The sequence below is a fragment of the Pinus tabuliformis genome, chromosome 8 (genome assembly GCF_031772625.1).
Source record: "Pinus tabuliformis cultivar Carrire ecotype Pingquan chromosome 8, CPIR1, whole genome shotgun sequence".
Lineage (NCBI taxonomy): Eukaryota > Viridiplantae > Streptophyta > Pinopsida > Pinales > Pinaceae > Pinus > Pinus tabuliformis.
The window spans coordinates 1,732,460,949-1,732,481,755 of NC_142294.1; positions in this window are offsets into that span (position 1 = coordinate 1,732,460,949).

A 20,807-nucleotide genomic window follows, 5' to 3' on the forward strand; every position below is an offset into this window, starting at 1 on the left:
CGTGTAACTGGTTCTGCCATCATTCTATTTCCTCATCCGAATCTGATGTGCAGGAACTTTTGTGCTCCCACAAAATCCGGCCATCCGTTGTAGGATTCACCCAATCCTATTCCCGAGCAGTTATTTTATAGATACAGTCTAGCTCATCATCACTCTCGTCGTCTCGCACTAGCTCTGTGTAGCGTGCTCCTTCCCCAGGGTCTAAAGTCACCACTATGCATAATGACTTTTTCTCAAAAATAATTTTGCACTTCTTTAGGTTTATTACTCTGTTAATATTGGTGGCCCAATCTATTCCTAATAGTGCCAGATAGGTATTGCTATCATCGATAATCTCTATCACTTCAAAATCCATAAACGTGCTCGCACCTTCAATATCCATCGTTACTCCTTGCAATCTTCCCATGGGTAAGATCTTTTGATGGTTTTCCATTCGCAATTGAATAGGAGACCATTGTAGCATGGGTCTGCCCATGCATTCCCATGTTTGTTTTGGTAGTACATTCGCGTCCAATCCTAGATCTAGAATTACTTGATCCATTTCATACTCCCCAATTTGTGCAGTCAATCTCATTTCCCTTCCTATTCATGAAGTGTGCTTTCCAAGCTTCCGAACTACGCGCAGTTCTCTTGACCCAATGCACCTAGTGATAAGTTCCTACAACCCTTTCACAGCCTTGCTGTCGTGCAACATTTTCATACATGTCTCCAGAAAGGTAGTGATCATTGAAGGATCCATCTCCGGCTCTAGTTAATCCTTACTACTTGAAGTGGAGGCCTCCGTGAAGCTCTTCTTATGTTAGGGTCCCACCCTAACCCCCTCATTTATGTAATGGGATCGAGTCATAGTCAAGAGTCAATAAAGCCCACATTAATAATTGTAAGTGGTTAACCCGCAATTAATGACGGGACCACAGTTAGTTGCAAATGGGCCGTAGTATTAGATAGATGGTAGTAATAAAACCCATGGTATTGATCCTTGGTATTGCATGTATGAGTCATATATAACGGATAGAGACTCCCTGCGAGGAGCATCGTGTCTTATTTTTGTATCGAGCTCTACTCTATTGGAGGTTGCCCCCTCGAAGAGGCCAATGAACATTGCTTTCTGAATAATAAAGTATTTGTTGTTGTCTCTCACTGTTCTATGTTCTGGGTATCTTTCTTCACATATTCTGTATTTGGGTATCTTTTGCAGGTTAATAGCATAACAAGTGGTATCAGAGCACTTTCCAGGGCGGGTGGGATCTCCATTTTGTAGAAAAAAAAAAATTGGCTAGAGACGTGTTCCGACATCTTTAAACCACGGGATCTGTCGTTGAGCGCATAAACCTGCGGATTTGGGGAGGCATGCACGCAGGAAATACAAGAGGTGGTCACGCTTGTTGGACTCCCTTGTAACCCCTATGGGTACCCCTTCGAGTAGTAGCGCATTAGACAAAACCGCGTACGGACTGTCTTCCAAGTACCTTCTAGGTATATCGGAAGCCCCTTAGCTCCTCTGCAACCTCGCCATAGATAAACCTTCGGCCGTCTTGCTGCTACAGTACACCGAGAACAGCACTCGGAGAGATTACTCACCTGTACAATAGGGTAGTCGGGTTGTACGGCTAAGGGTACGGTTGATCCTCCTTAGTTAGAGCCCTGAAACATTGGGCCGAGTACTACTGTCAGACCCTTATGTATATTGCGATCTGTAGCACCTGACACTCCTCGAGACCATAGTTCCCTTTTCTATCTGGGGATCACGCATCACATCTGCCAAATCAGCGCGCAAAGAGGTGCAGCAGCAGCAGACATCAGTCCCACAGTTCTGAGTTAGCAAACCAACCATTCCGATCTATTAGATCCATCAGATCCGCAGCAGCAGTCTGTTTCGCCACCCAGAGCTATCTGATCCACCATTCAGATCTCTCAGATCCACCAGATCTGAGTCGTTATGAAGGGTTCCTATACCGGGGTATAATTTTTGCAGGACTTTTGGCTGCATTGACATTTTGAGGATTTGGCGACTGCAGTATTGATAAGGAAGGAGTAAAACTCTGTTAGGAGTTTTCAGAAAAGAAAGAAAAAAAAAAGTCTGAGATATCCCAGGGCGCTTGTTGCTGATCTAGCCTTGTCACACGGAAAGAGTCGTTAGTGCGGACACAACCGACCTCCCTAGAAGCCTAAGACTTTCTAGTGACAAACAAGACAAATAAGAGCAATCCTTCCCTAAATATGCTTTTACAATATGAGAAATCAAGTGTTTAGATCCTACCTGTAATCCAACGCTGTTGTAGTAGTCCAACCTCGTTGATCCGGATGAGCTCCTCCTTCTCTTCGAAACCTACATTCACTAACAATCAAACGATTAAATAGCACCTGAATATCACATAAAATAAAAAATATTTAACATATAGACCAAGGAGTATATGAAACAACTCATAAATAACAAATTGTTGAGAAGAATGGACTAATTTGTATTAAAAGGTAACGAAAGGAACCATTACAACCTGAGCCTTGGTGTTGTGCAAGTCCCTCCCAGGGTCCACAAGAGTTCTCCTTTACTCTGATCAGCTCACCCACTTCCAAATAGAACAAGCAAAGATGGTAACATCTCCTCACAAGCTTCTACAAGGAAGTCCTAATTCCAGCAGCATCTACCCTTAGGAATGTTCAGCTTTCAACCTCCCCTCCTTTTGGCCCAATGCCTGTATTTATAGTGCTCTAGAGGAAGTTATTCAGGTCCACCATCAATGGGATAAGCCCCTCTTTGGATGGGATAGCTCCCCTCTTGATGGGATAAGTTCCTCTTTGGTAGGGATACATGAACCATCTGGAGGTGCTTCATACACGTCAAACAAGCTTCTAGAAGACTCTAGAAATGACCACAAGTAACTTTTTTGGAGTGAAACTTGCGCCTTTTGACCTTTACAGGAGTACGCACCCATTGCTTTACATACAAAACGTACAAGTACGCAGGTATTATGAACTTGGGTTGCGTACATGCAGGTAAGGCTAAGAGAAACTGCGTACCAGAGATAATTGACTTTTAATGACTTTTCTCTCTTTCTTGACGTTTGACATGAAGAGCAGAGGCATGAGACTTGCCAAGGAGGATAGTATGACAGTGGATGGAGCCATACTAACTGCAAATAGTCATGGTGACATTTTTTAGTGTAACAGATTGCCCCCTAAAGTGCGAAGCCTGTAGTAGATTAGGGTTTTATATGATCTAGGAAGGGTGAAGTACTTTATCATTTCAAAGAGTATCTTACGGAGAGCCTGGTCAGAACCTGCAAATATTCAACACAAAATACATATATAAGGTGATATCATCGCTGAGGCAGGCATTCCCATACTCAGCTTGAAAACTTTAACTAACAATCTAACTACTGCTCTGATACAAGAATGATTTTGCAGTACATCACAATCATAGACTTTTGTAGACACAGTATGGACGCAGCCATCTGTTTATGAATAGTCTACTATATAATGAATACAAAACTCCTCGCAGCCTGGATGGTGGAAACTAGATCCAGGGTATTCATTTCTACTTCCCGAATTGGTACGATTATATCCATGCGAATAAATGAGTTGATGTCGAACACGTCACAGAACCCTTTGATCGAAAGTTAATGATGTAAACTGTCGTCAAAGGCAAGAAACCTGCCATTGATGCATGCAGACTTCAAGGTAATGACGATTTCTAAGTCATCTTTCTAGATAATGTGCTGATGTCGATAGAAAGTGACCCGTTGCAGGCAAGCCCGCAACACGAAATCATTGTTCAAGTTGAAGAAATGTTGCTGTAAGGACTGACTCAGGGATGGTCAAATGGATGACAAGTATTTTGCATATGAATGGTTTATTTGCAGAGACCTCTTGAACACATAACGACACGACAGATGGCTTGGTGACAATTGACCCAAAGTTAATACCCAGAAACGGTTGAAGACTTTCAAAGTGGTTTGATCAACTTTAAGGCAAAGGATTTCCCAACCCAGGTGAATGAAAAGTGTCGTGTTCAAGAGCGGTGATAAGGTTCTTCTGTAACAAAGGATAACAAATAGGTTCATTCTTCTCTCTTTTCCCCCACCATTTCTGGCAAGTACCTCTTTATTTTTTACAAGCTTGAGGAGGATAACATATGCTTGATTATAAGCTCATCCTTCGGATGAGTCCAACTTAGTTTAGATTCGGACCCTAAGAAGGAGTGGTCCGTTCCTGTCTGTAATCGAACAGGTCCTTTACTGTGAAATTTTAACGAGTCCAGTATAGGAGAAACTCGGCGTTTTTCAATTTTAGAGAGTCTGAAAAAACTAAAGGAGACTCCAAGGTGAACTTTTTCGTAAGTTTGTGTCTCCCAAGCCCGAAAAAGTATAAAATAATACCTGAGAGAACCGCTTGATCTTGCGACCAAGGAGTACTTTCATGATTAATGCCTTTGACCTGAAAAGTAAAAAGCGATCAGAGGCATGTCATTTTATTTCCAGTATCGAATTTGAAATGACAAAAATCCGGCAATCTTTCGTGTTTTTACGGTCAGAAAAGGGGTGTAAGAGGACCGTCTTTTAATTCCCTTTTAACGAGTGTAAAAGAAACGCTCAGCAATCTTTTCATGTTTTAGGAGTCAGAAAAGGGCTTAAAAGATGACTCTGATGTCTTGGTTCATAAAAAATGATGATTTTTCCCTAAAGTCCTTTTGTCCTGCACAAAAACAACACATTACTCATACCTGTTTAAGATGGGCAAAAATACATTGAAAAATATCTTTTCATGGTAAAAAATAAACAAACTTAGCATTCATTCATCCAAAAAACCTATAAAAAGACTTTTTACCATGTCATTTTTACCATTTTACTGTTGAGGTTGAGAAAAGGGCTTTTGACAAGAAACTTCCCATGGACTTTGCGGAGAATCCGACCGTCAGAATCGAGCGCCGTCTCTTTCAGGTATTTCATAACATCCTCCTCTTCAATTTCATCCATTTAGAATTTCATTTCAAGTCTTAGTTTGATTTTTTAGAGGGTTTTGGGTTTTAGGGTTCGCTTTTCGGGGGACGCAGGTGCCCCATGGGCGACCTGCGTACCCCGACATTTTCGTATATGGGAAAAAGGTCGGAGTACGCAGCCCACCTTCAGAACAGCTGCGTACCGTCGCTCTGTTTTCTGAACGCGGGGTGCATACTCTGCGTAAAGTGGATTTTCAAACCCCAAACACAAAAATCAACCATCAAATTTTTATTTTATGAATTCTAATCAACGTTTTTTGGTGTGTAGATTGCTCACCATGCTAGATTGGCATGAAAGAGAACACGAAGATGTCGATTTGGCTGCAATAGGTCATCAACCTTCCATTGATGCTTTAAAGACATGCGGTCTCTACAAGTACTGGGCCATACCTGGCATGAGGGCCCAGGTGCCATTCTTAGAGTGGTTGGTTGAAAGGTGGAATATTCAGGATCAATGTTTTTACATCGGAGAACACCAGCTCGAGATAGAGTCCTCCGACATATACTTTCTAACTGGCTTGCCTAACAGGGGCGAGCAACTCTCTCTATTTGGGACTAGGCCGGGTGGCCAATCCCTTGCTAGTCTCCGGCTAGAGTGGCGCAACAATCAAAACCAGGATAAGGGGATAGAAATCAAATACATATCCCGACTTGAACTTATGGTAATTTCCTTTACAGTTACCAAACTTTGCGGCGCTGCCGCTTTGCACATAGCCACTGGTTCCCAAATGCGGATGGCTATAGATTGCTTCCGAGGCACCATTTTCAACTGGTGCGATGCTGTGTTGGCCAATATGAAGGGCAAACTAACCAGTGCAAAGAACGGACAACTGAAGACCTTTGGATATGGGCCTTTAGTTGTGAGCTTTGCCCTAGAGAGAGTTCCAATGCTGATCCCCCAGCATCTTACAGTTCCAGTTGGGCCTCCCAAGAGCCTAAGTTGACGAGATGGGTTGCGGTAATGGCCCAGCATCCTGATGAGGGAGCAACAGTTGTTCGATTTCCTGATGGTTACTTTCACTGGCTGGAGGGCCAAGTCTTTGCGATCCAGGATTTTCCTTATGCCGGAATGGATTTTTGGAATGATCCGGACATGGTTCTTCCACAGGGAGAACAATGGGACGATAGAGGTACTTCATTTTTCACAAGTTTTTTAAATTATCTATTTTTTTTTTTTTTTTTTTATATCGTCTCAAAATTGACAGCAAAAAATTTTCAAAATGCAGATGTAGGCCCACGGCGTCCGGCCAATCCCCGGGCTTTTGAGAGAAGAGTACCAGTTGCACCAGCACCAGCCCCACAGGATGCGGCCGTAGAGACCTTAGCCGAGCTGGAACAGGACTTAGAGTGTCTCACGACAGGCATACCAGAGACGACTATAGACGACATTCCTATCCGACTTCAGCGCTATGTGGTCGCAGTCCTAGGACCTTTCAGGAGGTTCCTGTGTAGGGTAGCGCGGGCAGTGGTCTTGTATATAGAGCACCACCAGTGATTGGCTAGTCACTTTTGTAGACACATGTGACATTTTTGTTTTTTTGTACTTATCATTTTTTCCAATCATAAGGTGCTTTTCAACCTATGATCGAAGACGATGTATATTTTTTGACACACTCCTATCTATATATATCATTATTACCGGCTTATTTTGTTAAACATGTGTGATGAAATGTTTATAAATTTACATTTATGATTGTTACAAATGTCTATTTAACATTCGAGACGCCATTGCATCTGCTAATGTATTTAAAGACCTTGGAATATGCTGATATTCAATGTAATCAAATTCACGTTCCAAGAGACGCACCCTCAAAAACAATCTTAATAACACCGGATTTCTAATGGCATAGAATCTATTAAGCTGTAATACAATGAGTTCAGAATCTAACCTCACTATCAAACTCCGAATCCCAAATGAAATAGATTCAGATAATAGTTCAATCACTGCACTGTATTCTGCAATGTTGTTTGTTGTTTGACCGAGGCTCACCCCATGCATAGAAACTAACTCGTCAGAGGGCAAATAGATAACCCAAGCTGCGGAAGAGATATTCCGTGTACTACGACAAGCACCATCAGCAAATCCAATGTACGTTTGGAGAGGCGTCGACATCTGCAATATCAAGAGTAAAACCAAGATAAGCCAGAATAACGACGAAAAACACATTCTCTAAGCTAAGCACACTGTCTAAACTAAGCAAACATACCAGCTAGAAAGAAAAATTAACCTAACTAAACTAACTGAATCTCCATACCCACCATTTAAGCATAATACCTCTTTAGGTAAAGTCCATTTCTGGGCTTACCCAAAGAGTCCCCATCAAAATCTACCAGTTCATAGGCCCCTTTTGCTAGCTTTCGCTTGACAATGTAGGGCCCATGCCACATGGGAACGAATTTTCCAGCACCTAATTTATTTTTAGCTTGATCATATAATAGCACTAGGTCTCCTTCCGAAAAATTACGAGGGGTCACGTTGCGATCATACTGAGCTTTCATCATTTTTGCGTGAGTCTCGATTGCCAAAGCAGCATCACGTCGAGTCTCATCTAATTTAGCTAAGTATAACAGACGCTTCTCCTCTTCGGAAGTAGCTGGGAGTAATTCGATAGCCATTTGAAGTGATGGGATTTCACATTCAATGGGTAACACTGCTTCCAAACCATAAACTAGTTGGAAAGGAGTGAACCCTGTTGATGTTTTTACTGAGGTTCGGTACGCCCAAAGTGCTGAAAATAACATGTTATGCCAATTCGACCGATGAATACCAATGATTCGTCGGATCATGATAACTAGAACTTTGTTGATGGATTCAACCAAACCGTTTTCTTGAGGATAATGAGTAGAACTATCATGACATAAACCAAGCTGGCTTGTAAGTTCGGTCATCATAATGTTTCGAAAATGGCGTCCATGGTCAGTGATTATCGCTTGTGGGACACCAAACCTAGCAATAATATGATTGAATACGAAAATCGCAGTTGTCTTGCCATCTGTCTCGAATGTAGGCATCGCCTCGGCCCACTTAGTAAAATAATCAACCGCAAGGATGATATACGCATGCCCCCCGACCGAGTGAGGGTTACATGTAATAAAATCGATACCCCATTTAGCAAAAGGACCAACGGCAATTATAGGGTGGAGAGGAGTAGGTGGTGCGCGCATCTTGCGATCAAACACTTGACAGTTGTGGCATTTCCGGACCGCAATGATACAATCTTTAAACATGGACGGCCAGAAATAGCCAGCACGCAACACCTTCTGAGTTGTGGCATACCCAGACATATGACCGCCACATGCTCCAGAATGACAGTCATTCAGAACCCTTTCTGCCTCTTCATGAGTTAAGCAACGACGAAAAACCAAGTCCGCCCCACGACGATAAAGAGTATCTCCAATGATTTTATATTGTTGGGACTGGAATCGAATTTTCCGACGCTCCGACTTTGAGATTTCGGGCCGAAAGGATTGGTTTGGAGATAGACAATTATATCCCCATACCACGGATCTAAAGTGCTGATAAGAAACAAAGATTCGTCCGCAATGGGCTCCTCTGCCACTGTTTCTGTGTCAGCACGCGGGAAATCACACATTAACTCAGCAAAAAATAAGGATTTCTTAGACTTGGACTTTTCGAACTCCAAATCGAACTCCTGCAGGATAACAATCCATTTGGAGTACTTGCCCCCTAGCAATTGTTTAGTCAGAATATAGATCATAGGGTTGCAATCCGAAATCACTGTAGTTTTACGGAGAAGAATGTAGTGACGAAATCGCTGGACAACTTGAACGGCTGCCAGTGCCAACTTTTCCACATGCGAGTACTTTAGCTCGGTTGGATTCAACGTCCGACTGAGGTAATATATCACATGTTCCATTCCGAATTCGTCTTCCTGAACTAAGACCATTCCAATGGTGGAGTGGGAGGCGGCGAGATACAAAAAGTAGTCCTGGTTGTAGTTGGGAGGATGCAGCAACGGTGCATGGGTCAACGCGTGCTTAAGTGCATCAAAAGATTTCTGAGCTATCTCATCCCAAGAAAATTGAGCGTTTTGTTTCAACAACCGGGTGAAACCCTTTGTAACCTCGGCGTAGTTAGGAATGAATCGACGTAAAAAGTTTGCTTTCCCCTGCAAACTTTGGAGTTGGCGCAAACTCGAAGGAGGAGGCAATTTGATGATGGCTTCGACCTTCGAGGGATCGACGCGGATACCGGCTTTTGAAACGACAAATCCTAGCAATCGTCCCACTTCTATGCAGAAGACACATTTGTGTGGGTTCAACCGAATTCGATAATGCCGACACCTCATAAAAATAGCGTGTAAGTGGACGAGGTGATCAGCTCAATGTAAATAATGAGCAGGCAAATCATCGAGATACGGTTGCACAATGTATTTGATGTCGTGAAACGCGTAAGACATTGCTCGTTGGAAAGTGGCTCCGGCATTCTTAAGTCCAAAAGGTAATTTGCAGTAAGAAAATGTCCCCCAGGGACAAATGAAAGCCGTTTTTGGTTGATCGGCAGGTAGAATATTGATTTGGTTGTAACCGGAAAAACCATCCATAAAGGAAAATATTTCACTGTCGGCACAATCATCAATTATTTGATCGATATAGGGCGTGGGATAGTTGTCTTTTGGACAAGCACGATTTATATCCCTATAGTCGATACATATTCTTATTGTTCCTTGTTTCTTGTTAACCGGAACAATATTCGATACCCAATCCGTTAACGGGATCGGATAAATGAAACCTCCTTTCAACAGCTTCTCGACTTCTGCTTTAATCGCAGCCGCTTTCCTAGGGTGTATCTGACGTAGACATTGCCGAACGGGTTTAGCGTCCGGGTAGGTCTTGATTTCATGAACAACAATGGAGGGATCAATTCCTGGCATTTCCTCATAGGACCAGGCAAACACGTCGCGGAATTCTTGAAATAGGACCTTGTATGTTTGAATTTCGTCATCTGTACACGAGGCACCTATATGAATGTTTTCAATAACTCCGGTTTTAACTGAGATGTCAATGGCAATAGTTTGGGAAATGTTTCCCAAATTCAACTCTGAATCAGGATGTTTCGTGGGATTCTGAGCGTCCTTGACATATTCAGCTGTAAAAATTGATGAAAAATCATTTTCAAAGTCATCACCCTCAGGTAAAAATGAAGATCTATGATGAAGATCTTCCCATGGTAGATCGTCTACACTTAGGATTTCGCGAAGTTGTTTGTCAGATGACACGACTTCAGGAAACGTTATCCGTTCTGAGGTTGATGTGAAAAGTGATTCCTCATGGACCACATTCATTTGGTCGATTTGGGTTGAATGCGAGTCGGTAAAAGACTGCACGGCTTCATAAGCAATTTCATATGGACTCAAAGGCATGGCATCACCGAATGAGTCTATCTCAGATTCAGATGGGACAATCCAAGGATCATCGTAAATAATAGTGTCTGAAGTAATCATATGAATGGACGCGAATGAAGGGTCTGCATTGATCGAAGGGAAAGGAAAAGTTCCCAGTAAACCGGAATCTTTAACTAATCCTACACCAACATCCTTGTAAGGGATAGTCGTTTTACCGACATGCTGGATACTCTCTGAAGAGGCTGGGTCGGATGAAAAGTAAGCCAGCTGGTCTATCGTTACGATCTTACCATTGTGTGGAAACTTTATAACTCTGAAGACCGATGACACGACCGCTGTCATAGCGTAAGACCAACTGCGACCCAAAAGAAGGTTGTAGTCTAGAGGGGCATCAACCACCTCCACATCCAAACTAACGGTTTTTCCTTCAACCCCTATAGGCAAATCCTGTAGAATGCCAAACGGATGGAACCCACGGCCATCAAAGGCCTTAAGAATCGTCGGGGATTGGTTCAGTGAAGGAGAACCAAGCGATCTCCAACACTGAATCGACATAATACACGTAGAAGCTCCTTCATCAATTACAGTCCGATGAATAGGCCTATTTTTGACTATCACTGGAATCTGGAAAGCCATCTGATGAGGGAGACGCGGTGTACTATTTTCTAGATCAAAGATTATCAGGTTCGGGTCCTGAATATCAACAGCTCCTATAGCCGACAAGAGTAATTTTCGTTGTGCGGGACATGATTGCAGCACTTCCAAAGCCGACATTGCTGAGGGTGAAACAACTAAATCCTCAACAATGTTATAATTCTGAGCTGCTCTTGCATGTGGATTGAAAGCAAAATTTCGAAGTATACCCTTGGCGGGCGATTTGATTACCAAGTCTGGGTTAGGTTTCTCGATCTGTAGTGGATCGGAACCGAGAGCTGAGGTTGATGGATTAGAATGAGAATATTCTGCTTCTTTGCCATCAACAGGATTCTTACTACCATAATCTTGCGATCGAGTCACAATCTGTACATGAGACATCATCAATATGGGTTCTTCACTGGCACTCGAGGAAGAACCTATCATTTTACTCTCCTGCTTTGGAAATGGATCTTTCAAAACAACAGGAGTTGGGGAACCTTTAACGATTTTCACAACCTCTGCCCGATGAGGGCAATCTCTTGTGAAATGATCTTCTTCACAAATTAAACAAGGATAGCGAGGTTTGCGCTTTTCGTCGTGAGATTCAGACTTCTCTTTTTTCTCCTTTGGAGCCTTGTCTGCTTTATCCTTCTTCTTGCCTTTCTTCTTACCACCATTTTTTTATTTAGCCGTAGATGACTCTACAGCGTGAATGTCGGCGGTAATTTCAGGAGAAGACTCTCCTGTCGGGGAGTCTGGTAAGGTTATTATTGGAGAAGAATTCTTTGAGGATTTCTTCTTACTTTTAGTATTCACCGTACCAATCATGCCATCAGCAGCATGAGACCCCGAAGGAGCAGAAGCGATTTGATTTGACTTAGGAAGATCTGGGATCTTCTCATGCAACGTACCCGACTGAGTGTAAACTAAGTCAAGGTACTGGGCTTGAGCAATGACTTTCTCCTCAGTAACTACTCCGGCCTTAGCTACATCTTCAGTAATCTTTGGTAATAATGATTTTACAAACCATTCAGCTAAGATTTGGTCCGGGATAAAAACTTTCACTAAACGTCTTCGACGTCTCCATTCATGAATATGATCGGAAATATAAGTGGACGTCGATTGTTTTAATGAAGTTAATAACTCAGTACCATTATCGTATCTGACCGGCAACTGAAAATGAGTTAGGAACGAGGTAGCTAACTGGCTAAAATTGTAAAAAGAGGCCCGTGGTAACTCAATGTACCACTTGGCCGCGAGACCAATGAGCGTATGCTGGAAAAGACGTAAGCGGATCGAATCATCCGAGATGGAATTTGAAGCACACCAGAGGTGGTAAGTCATCACGTGATTGGACGGATCCTCTCCAGACTTACCTTCGAACTTGGGTATATCACTGGGCAACTTATTTGGCATTGGCGGCCAAAACGGAAGATATTGTATTGGATCGTTCGTTAGGCGCGTCAAGTCGGGTAAATCCAAATTTGCGATAAACGGTAATTGCCGGTTAGGATCTCTAAAACTCTGGGTCACAATACCAGTTCCAGGAGGAGGATATCCAGGATAACTAGGAATAGGAATCGCATTCGGGATATTATATCCTCCTGGAAAACCAGGATTAACCGGACCGTACTAGGGGTGCTGAGGTTGTTGATAAGTGTACCCAGGATACGGTTGATACTGGTAAACCGGTTGTTGGACAGCAAGACCGAATTGGTACTGTCCCTGGTACTGTTGATAAGTAAATTGAGGTTGACTTGTTACAACAGTACTTAAACCAGGCTGCCCTACAGGCATCTGGACCGTGGTTTGAATCGTAGATCCGGACAACGGTAAAGATGTCTGAGGAGTGGTTGCAGAGACAGTAGAAACCGGAGCTGTCGATACTCCAGAAGTAAGTGTGGTAGATGTTGCGATAGTTGCAGCATTCATTTGAGATGGAGTACTAGGTTCAATTGGCGGCTGAGTAACTACCGAAGTTATAGAAGTTTGAACATTTGACTGGACAGGTTGTGGTTGCTGGGGTGAACCAGAAACTACGAGTTGTCCAGTTTGAGGTAACAACTGTATACTTGGCTGCAACACCTGTTGACCTTGTGATGGATCCCACACTATCATCCCGGGGTATTGACCCGTAACAGGTTGAGGATACTGAGATCCATAACCAGATTGAGGATAGGATTGATAACTGAAAGGCACAGTTCCCATACCTTGAACATATGACTGACCTTGAGGTGGTTGATAACCTTGACTCGAGTATTGACCTTGAGGTTGATAACCTTGGGGTAAATACTGATACTGGGGTTGACCTTGACCTTGAGGTTGATACCCTTGAGGTAAATATTGATACTGAGGTTGACCATGGGGTACATATTGAGGTTGGGGTTGACCTTGAGGCATGTATTGTACTATGGGTACATACTGGCCTTGAGGTTTCCCCCCAGACACGATTTGTGTACCTTGAGGTTGCCCCCCAGGCGTTAACTGAGGCTGCCCCCCAGGCGGTAATTGGCCACCTTGAGGTTGAGAAACGGGAACTGAACCTGACATCATGTAAATGTCCCCTACACCCAACGGTTTATTACCATTGTTTCCAGCTAATAACCCATGATCAATGGGTTGAGGAGATGCCCCCGCAAAGGTACCAGAAAGTGACTGATACCCGGTGGGAACAGAAGGACCGCCATGTAAGAAAGATTCAGGAGATTGAGTGAACACGGACGACTGACCAGACATATTTACAGGAGTATAAATACCTCCAGGTGGAAAAGGAGTATGAGGTGGAGAAAAACCAAGTAGTACTTCTAGGAGGACTATAAAAGATAGATTCACGCTCCCTTAGATCAATAGTAGGTTGATCTTCAAGGATAGATACGCCTAATTCTTCCTCTGGAGCAAGTTCTTCAATAGCTATCAAACCAGTAGGAAGATTTTCGGTGATGACTCTTTCTACCCTAGGTGAATCTGGTACACTAGAAGTTGGAGTAACAGGTTCAGATACTTCAGGTTCTTCGCCTATATCACTAGTAGATGAAAAACTACCAGCAAGCTCGGAAACTGCAACTGCTTCAGGATTATAACCTGTTTCTAGACTTTGGTAATCTTGATGGACTACCAACGAAGACTCTCCTTCTTCAGGTGAACCTACTCTACTGCCACTAGGAGGAGTTACAAGGACCTTTCAAACCTTCGTAATGACTCGGGACGTCTTGAGGAGGTTCACCCCGAAGTCTACGGGATTTCCTCAACAATTCGGCCACAGAAACAACCTCAGGAGACTTGCCCCGAAGTCGACGGGACTGTCTCGGTAATTCCGCCACAGTTAAAAACTTTTAACTACTGCACACGCAAACAAAGTAAAATCTCAAAGAAAACCACCTAAAGTCTCTAAAGAACCAAACAAATTTGAATCACACGCCTAAAGAATCTAGGGCGTCAAACCAAGCACAAACAGTAGCCTTCCAGACCGAAAATGCTAGTTGGAGATGAAACCCAACATCGCCAGATTCAGTACAGAAGTGGCGGGTGGAACAGTTACCCCGGCAACCTGCTTAATGAATAGACCGGCACAAGTTCCTCCACTTTAACCGTCTCGAGTGAAGTGAACCCCCGGAAAATCCAAGTGAGTCTAGCCGACGTCTGCTCCAGGTACAGTGGGATCTTCCCTCCACCGTCACCTCAGTAGAATCCTAAAGATAATGGTCACTAAGGTTACCAACAGCAACAAATGCACCTGGGGGAACAGTCTACACTCCGACAGCACGCAAGGGCAGAGTATCAAGCTCAATCCCCTTGCCGGCTCCTTGACAATAATCCAAGGTTTACCGACAAGTGACCCCTGGCTCCTCGACAATGGTTAATCCGAGGTTTACCGTTTGTAATACGTGCGTGTCTGGCGTCGTTCCCAACGAGGGAGGATTGATCCCCTCACTGGTTCGGACACGAGCTCGTGCTTCTCCTTTAAGAGGAGCTTTCCCAGAGTACAAATGAAACAATTGGATTTATTCTATCACAAGATAAGCTACTTGTTTGGTTTTGTTGTCTTGGAGAGTTAATTACTCTTCTACTCCAAGACACTAGCCTGATCTAAATTGGTGTTTCAGAGCCCTAGTAAATAAAAGTTACTAAGTTGATTTTACTTTAAGCGTTAATTTTATGGTTTTTCTTAAAGACAAAAAGGTAGTGGAGATGAAACTGGTGGTGTGTAGACTCGACTCGCAACCACTAAAAAGATGCACCTAAGATGATTTACACTACTTTTCTTTTTCAATGAAACTCCTAACTAAGAGAGTTGGAAAATGCAAATTTTATAGAAAACAACTTTCTTAGTAAAGACAATCAAAGAAACAATCTCTTTATCTTTTCAAAACACACAACTCATGACCACTAATTACTCTACGAAATTTCCTTTTTCTCCCAAAAGTCTACAAATGCTACCAAAGCAAACTTTTTCCAAAAGAATTTTTGTGTTTTTTCTATATTAATAAAGCATGTAAAACTATTTTATCAAATCAAATTTAACAAATCTAAGACAATCAAATCAAATTCACTCAAAAGCAAATTAAAAGGAAAATTACCTAAAAGCAAAAATAATGAGGACAAAAGCCTACAAGGATAATTCCCGGATGTTTTACTCAGTCAAAATGAAACTAAGGATCAGTTCATGCAGAATCATAAACTAACGAAAAAACAAAATCGAAATCTTTTTGTTCTTTTTTCTCAAGAATGAAATTCAAGGTTTTAACAAACAAACTTTTCTAGATTCGCAAAGAGAAGACACAAAGGTAGGTCTCTCACAAGGGTGACTTCTATGACAGGCCCGACTCCTAAGAGGACTGACCAAAACCAAGGAGATCCAAAGTTTTACAACCTCTAACGCCATAGTCACTACAGGACCAGTTAAAAATCAAACCCTAAGGCAAAATCCCTATGAATTCCACCAAAACCCTCGACACTAACGGGATAAGTTCAGGTGAAGATCTCTGACAGTAAACTAATGGATCTGGGCAGTAAAAACAAAGTAAAAACAAAATCTAAAGAGCAAAAAGAGGAAAAATGAAATTTTCTCAAATTTGACAGGGGTACGCAGGTGATCTATTGACACAGGCACGGGTACACCCTGTGCACAAAGACGCAGTGCGTACAAGTACGCACTGTGCCTAACTCAGAGACTGCGTACTGCTGGCAAAGCTAAGAAAAATAAAAATCTAAATTGACTCTAAGCTAACCCACCCAAATACACAGCTAGACAGCCAAAAATCAGAAAACAAGCAATTTTTCTCAGAACAAAATATCAAATCAAAAAGAACTCAAACACATTCATGGAGTCCCCAGCGGAGTCGCCATTTTGTCACACGGAAAGAGTCGTTAGTGCAGACACAACCGACCTCCCTAGAAGCCTAAGACTTTCTAGTGACAAACAAGACAAATAAGAGCAATCCTTCCCTAAATATGCTTTTACAATATGAGAAATCAAGTGTTTAGATCCTACCTGTAATCCAACGCTGTTGTAGTAGTCCAGCCTCGTTGATCCAGATGAGCTCCTCCTTCTCTTCGAAACCTGCATTCACTAACAATCAAACGATTAAATAGCACCTGAATATCACATAAAATAAAACATATTTAACATATAGACCAAGGAGTATATGAAACAACTCATAAATAACAAATTTTTGAGAAGAATGGACTAATTTGTATTAAAAGGTAACAAAAGGAACCATTACAACCTGAGCCTTGGTGTTGTGCAAGTCCCTCCCAGGGTCCACAAGAGTTCTCCTTTACTCTGATCAGCTCACCCACTTCCAAATAGAACAAGCAAAGATGGTAATCTCTCCTCACAAGCTTCTATAAGGAAGTCCTAATTCCAGCAGCATCTACCCTTAGGAATGTTCAGCTTTCAACCTCCCCTCCTTTTGGCCCAATGCCTGTATTTATAGTGCTCTAGAGGAAGTTATTCAGGTCCACCATCAATGGGATAAGCCCCTCTTTGGATGGGATAGCTCCCCTCTTGATGGGATAAGTTCCTCTTTGGTAGGGATACATGAACCATCTGGAGGCGCTTCATACACGTCAAACAAGCTTCTAGAAGACTCTAGAAATGACCACAAGTAACTTTTTTGGAGTGAAACTTGCACCTTTTGACCTTTACAGGAGTACGTACCCATTTCTTTACATACAGAGCGTACAAGTACGCAGGTATTATGAACTTGGGTTGCGTACACGCAGGTAAGGCTAAGAGAAACTGCGTACCAGAGATAATTGACTTTTAATGACTTTTCTCTCTTTCTTGAAGTTTGACATGAAGAGCAGAGGCATGAGACTTGCCAAGGAGGATAGTATGACAGTGGATGGAGCCATACTAATTGCAAATAGTCATGGTGACATTTTTTAGTGTAACATATTGCCCCCTAAAGTGCGAAGCCTGTAGTAGATTAGGGTTTTATATGATCTAGGAAGGGTGAAGTACTTTATCATTTCAAGGAGTATCTTGCGGAGAGCCTGGTCAAAACCTGCAAATATTCAACACAAAATACATATATAAGGTGATATCATCGCTGAGGCAGGCATTCCCATACTCAGATTGAAAACTTTAACTAACAATCTAACTACTGCTCTGATACAAGAATGATTTTGCAGTACATCACAATCATAGACTTTTGTAGACACAGTATGGACGCAGCCATCTGTTTATGATTAGTCTACTATATAATGAATACAAAACTCCTCGCAGCCTAGATGGTGGAAACTAGATCCAGGGTCTTCATTTCTACTTCCCAAATTGGTACGATTCTATCCATGCGAATAAATGAGTTGATGTCGAACACGTCACGAAACCCTTTGATCGAAAGTTAATGATGTAAACTGTCGTCAAAGGCGAGAAACCTGCCATTGATGCATGCAGACTTGAAGGTACTGACGATTTCTAAGTCATCTTTCTAGATAATGTGCTGATGTCGATAGAAAGCGACCCGTTGCAGGCAAACCCACAACACGAAATCATTGTTCAAGTTGAAGAAATGTTGCTGTAAGGACTGACTCAGGGATGGTCAAATGGATGACAAGTATTTTGCATATGAATGGTTTATTTGCAGAGACCTCTTGAACACATAATGACACGACAGATGGCTTGGTGACGATTGACCCAAAGTTAATACCCGAAAACGGTTGAAGACTTTCAAAGTGGTTTGATCAACTTTAAGGCAAAGGATTTCCCAACCTAGGTGAATGAAAAGTGTCGTGTTCAAGAGCAGTGATAAGGTTCTTCTGTAACAAAGGATAACAAATAGGTTCATTCTTCTCTCTTTTCCCCCACCATTTCTGGCAAGTACCTCTTTATTTTTTACAAGCTTGAGGAGGATAACATATGCTTGATTATAAGCTCATCCTTCGGATGAGTCCAACTTAGTTTAGATTCGGACCCTAAGAAGGAGTGGTCTGTTCCTGTCTGTAATCGAACAGGTCCTTTACTGTGAAATTTTAACGAGTCCAGTATAGGAGAAACTCGGCGTTTTTCAATTTTAGAGAGTCTGAAAAAACTAAAGGAGACTCCAAGGTGAACTTTTTCGTAAGTTTGTGTCTCCCAAGCCTGAAAAAGTATAAAATAATACCTGAGAGAACCGCTTGATCTTGCGACCAAGGAGTACTTTCATGATTAATGCCTTTGACCTGAAAAGTAAAAAGCGATCAGAGGCATGTCGTTTTATTTCCAGTATCGAATTTGAAACAACAAAAATCTGGCAATCTTTTCGTGTTTTTACGGTCAGAAAAGGGGTGTAAGAGGACCGTCTTTTAATTCCATTTTAACGAGTGTAAAAGAAACGCTCGGCAATATTTTCATGTTTTAGGAGTCAGAAAAGGGCTTAAAATATGACTCTGATGTCTTGGTTCGTAAAAAATGATGATTTTTCCCTAAAGTCCTTTTGTCCTGCAAAAAAACAACACATTACTCATACCTGTTTAAGATGGGCAAAAATACATTGAAAAATATCTTTTCATGGTAAAAAATAAACAAACTTAGCATTCATTCATCCAAAAAACCTATCTAAAGACTTTTTACCATGTCATTTTTACCATTTTACTGTTGAGGTTGAGAAAAGGGCTTTTGACAAGAAACTTCCCGTGGACTTTACGGAGAATCCGACCGTCAGAATCGAGCGCCGTCTCTTTCAGGTATTTGACAACATCCTCCTCTTCAATTTCATCCGTTTAGAATTTCATTTCAAGTCTTAGTTTGATTTTTTAGAGGGTTTTGGGTTTTAGGGTCCGCTTTTCGGGGGACGCAGGCGCCCCATGGGTGACCTGCGTACCCCGACATTTTCGTATATGGGAAAAAGGTCGGAGTACGCAGCCCACCTTCAGAACAGTTGCGTACCGCCGCTCTGTTTTCTGAACGCGGGGTGCGTACTCTGCGTAAAGCGGATTTTCAAACCCCAAACACAAAAATCAACCATCAAATTTTTATTTTATGAATTCTAATCAACGTTTTTTGGTGTGTAGATTGCTCACCATGCTAGATTGGCGTGAAAGAGAACACGAAGATGTCGATTTGGCCGCAATAGGTCATCAACCTTCCATTGATGCTTTAAAGACATGCGGTCTCTACAAGTACTGGGCCATACCTGGCATGAGGGCCCAGGTGCCATTCTTAGAGTGGCTGGTTGAAAGGTGGAATATTCAGGATCAATGTTTTTACATCGGAGAACACCAGCTTGAGATAGAGTCCTCCGACATATACTTTCTCACTGGCTTACCTAACAGGGGCGAGAAACTCTCTCTATTCGAGACTAGGCCGGGTGGCCAATCCCTTGCTAGTCTCCGGCTAGAGTGGTGCAACAATCAAAACCAGGATAAGGGGATAGAAATCAAATACATATCCCAACCTGAACTTATGGTAATTTCCTTTACAGTTACCAGACTTTGCGGCGCTGCCGCTTTGCACATAGCCAGTGGTTCCCAAATGCGGATGGCTATAGATTGCTTCCGAGGCACCATTTTCAACTGGTGCGATGTTGTGTTGGCCAATATGAAGGGCCAACTAACTAGGGCAAAGAACAGACAACTGAAGACATTTGGATATGGGCCTTTAGTTGTGAGCTTTTCCCTAGAGAGAGTTCCAATGCTGATCCCCCAGCATCTTACAGTTCCAGTTGGGCCTCCCCGAGAGCCTAAGTTGACGAGATGGGTTGCGGTAATGGCCCGGCATCATGATGAGGGAGCAACAGTTGTTCGATTTCCTGATGGTTACTTTCACTGGCTGGAGGGCCAGGTCTTTGTGATCCAGGATTTTCCTTATTCCGGAATGGATTTTCGCAATGATCCAGACATGGTTCTTCCACAGAGAGAACAATTGGACGACAGAGGTACTTCATTTTTCACAAGTTTTTTAAATTATCTATTTTTTTTTTGTTTTTTATAAATCGTCTCAAAACTGACTGCAAATTTTTTTCAAAATGCAGATGTAGGCCCACGGCGTCCGGCCAATCCCCAGGCTTTTGAGAGAAGAGTACCAGTTGCACCAGCACCAGCCACAGGATGCGGCCGCAGAGACCTTAGCCGAGCTGGAACAGTACTTAGAGCATCTCACGACAGGCATACTAGAGACGACATTCCTATCCGACTTGGACCAAATTCACCAAAGCTCTTCAAGACCGCTTTGACCAGGAATCATATTTTTTGGGTCGTCTTACTAAGCTCTGACAGACTGGTACAGTGGATGAATATATTACAACTTTTTAATCCTTAGCCTTCCGCACTTGGGGTGTCTCAGATGTGTTCTACATAGAATGTTTTATCAGCGGTCTTAAAGAAGC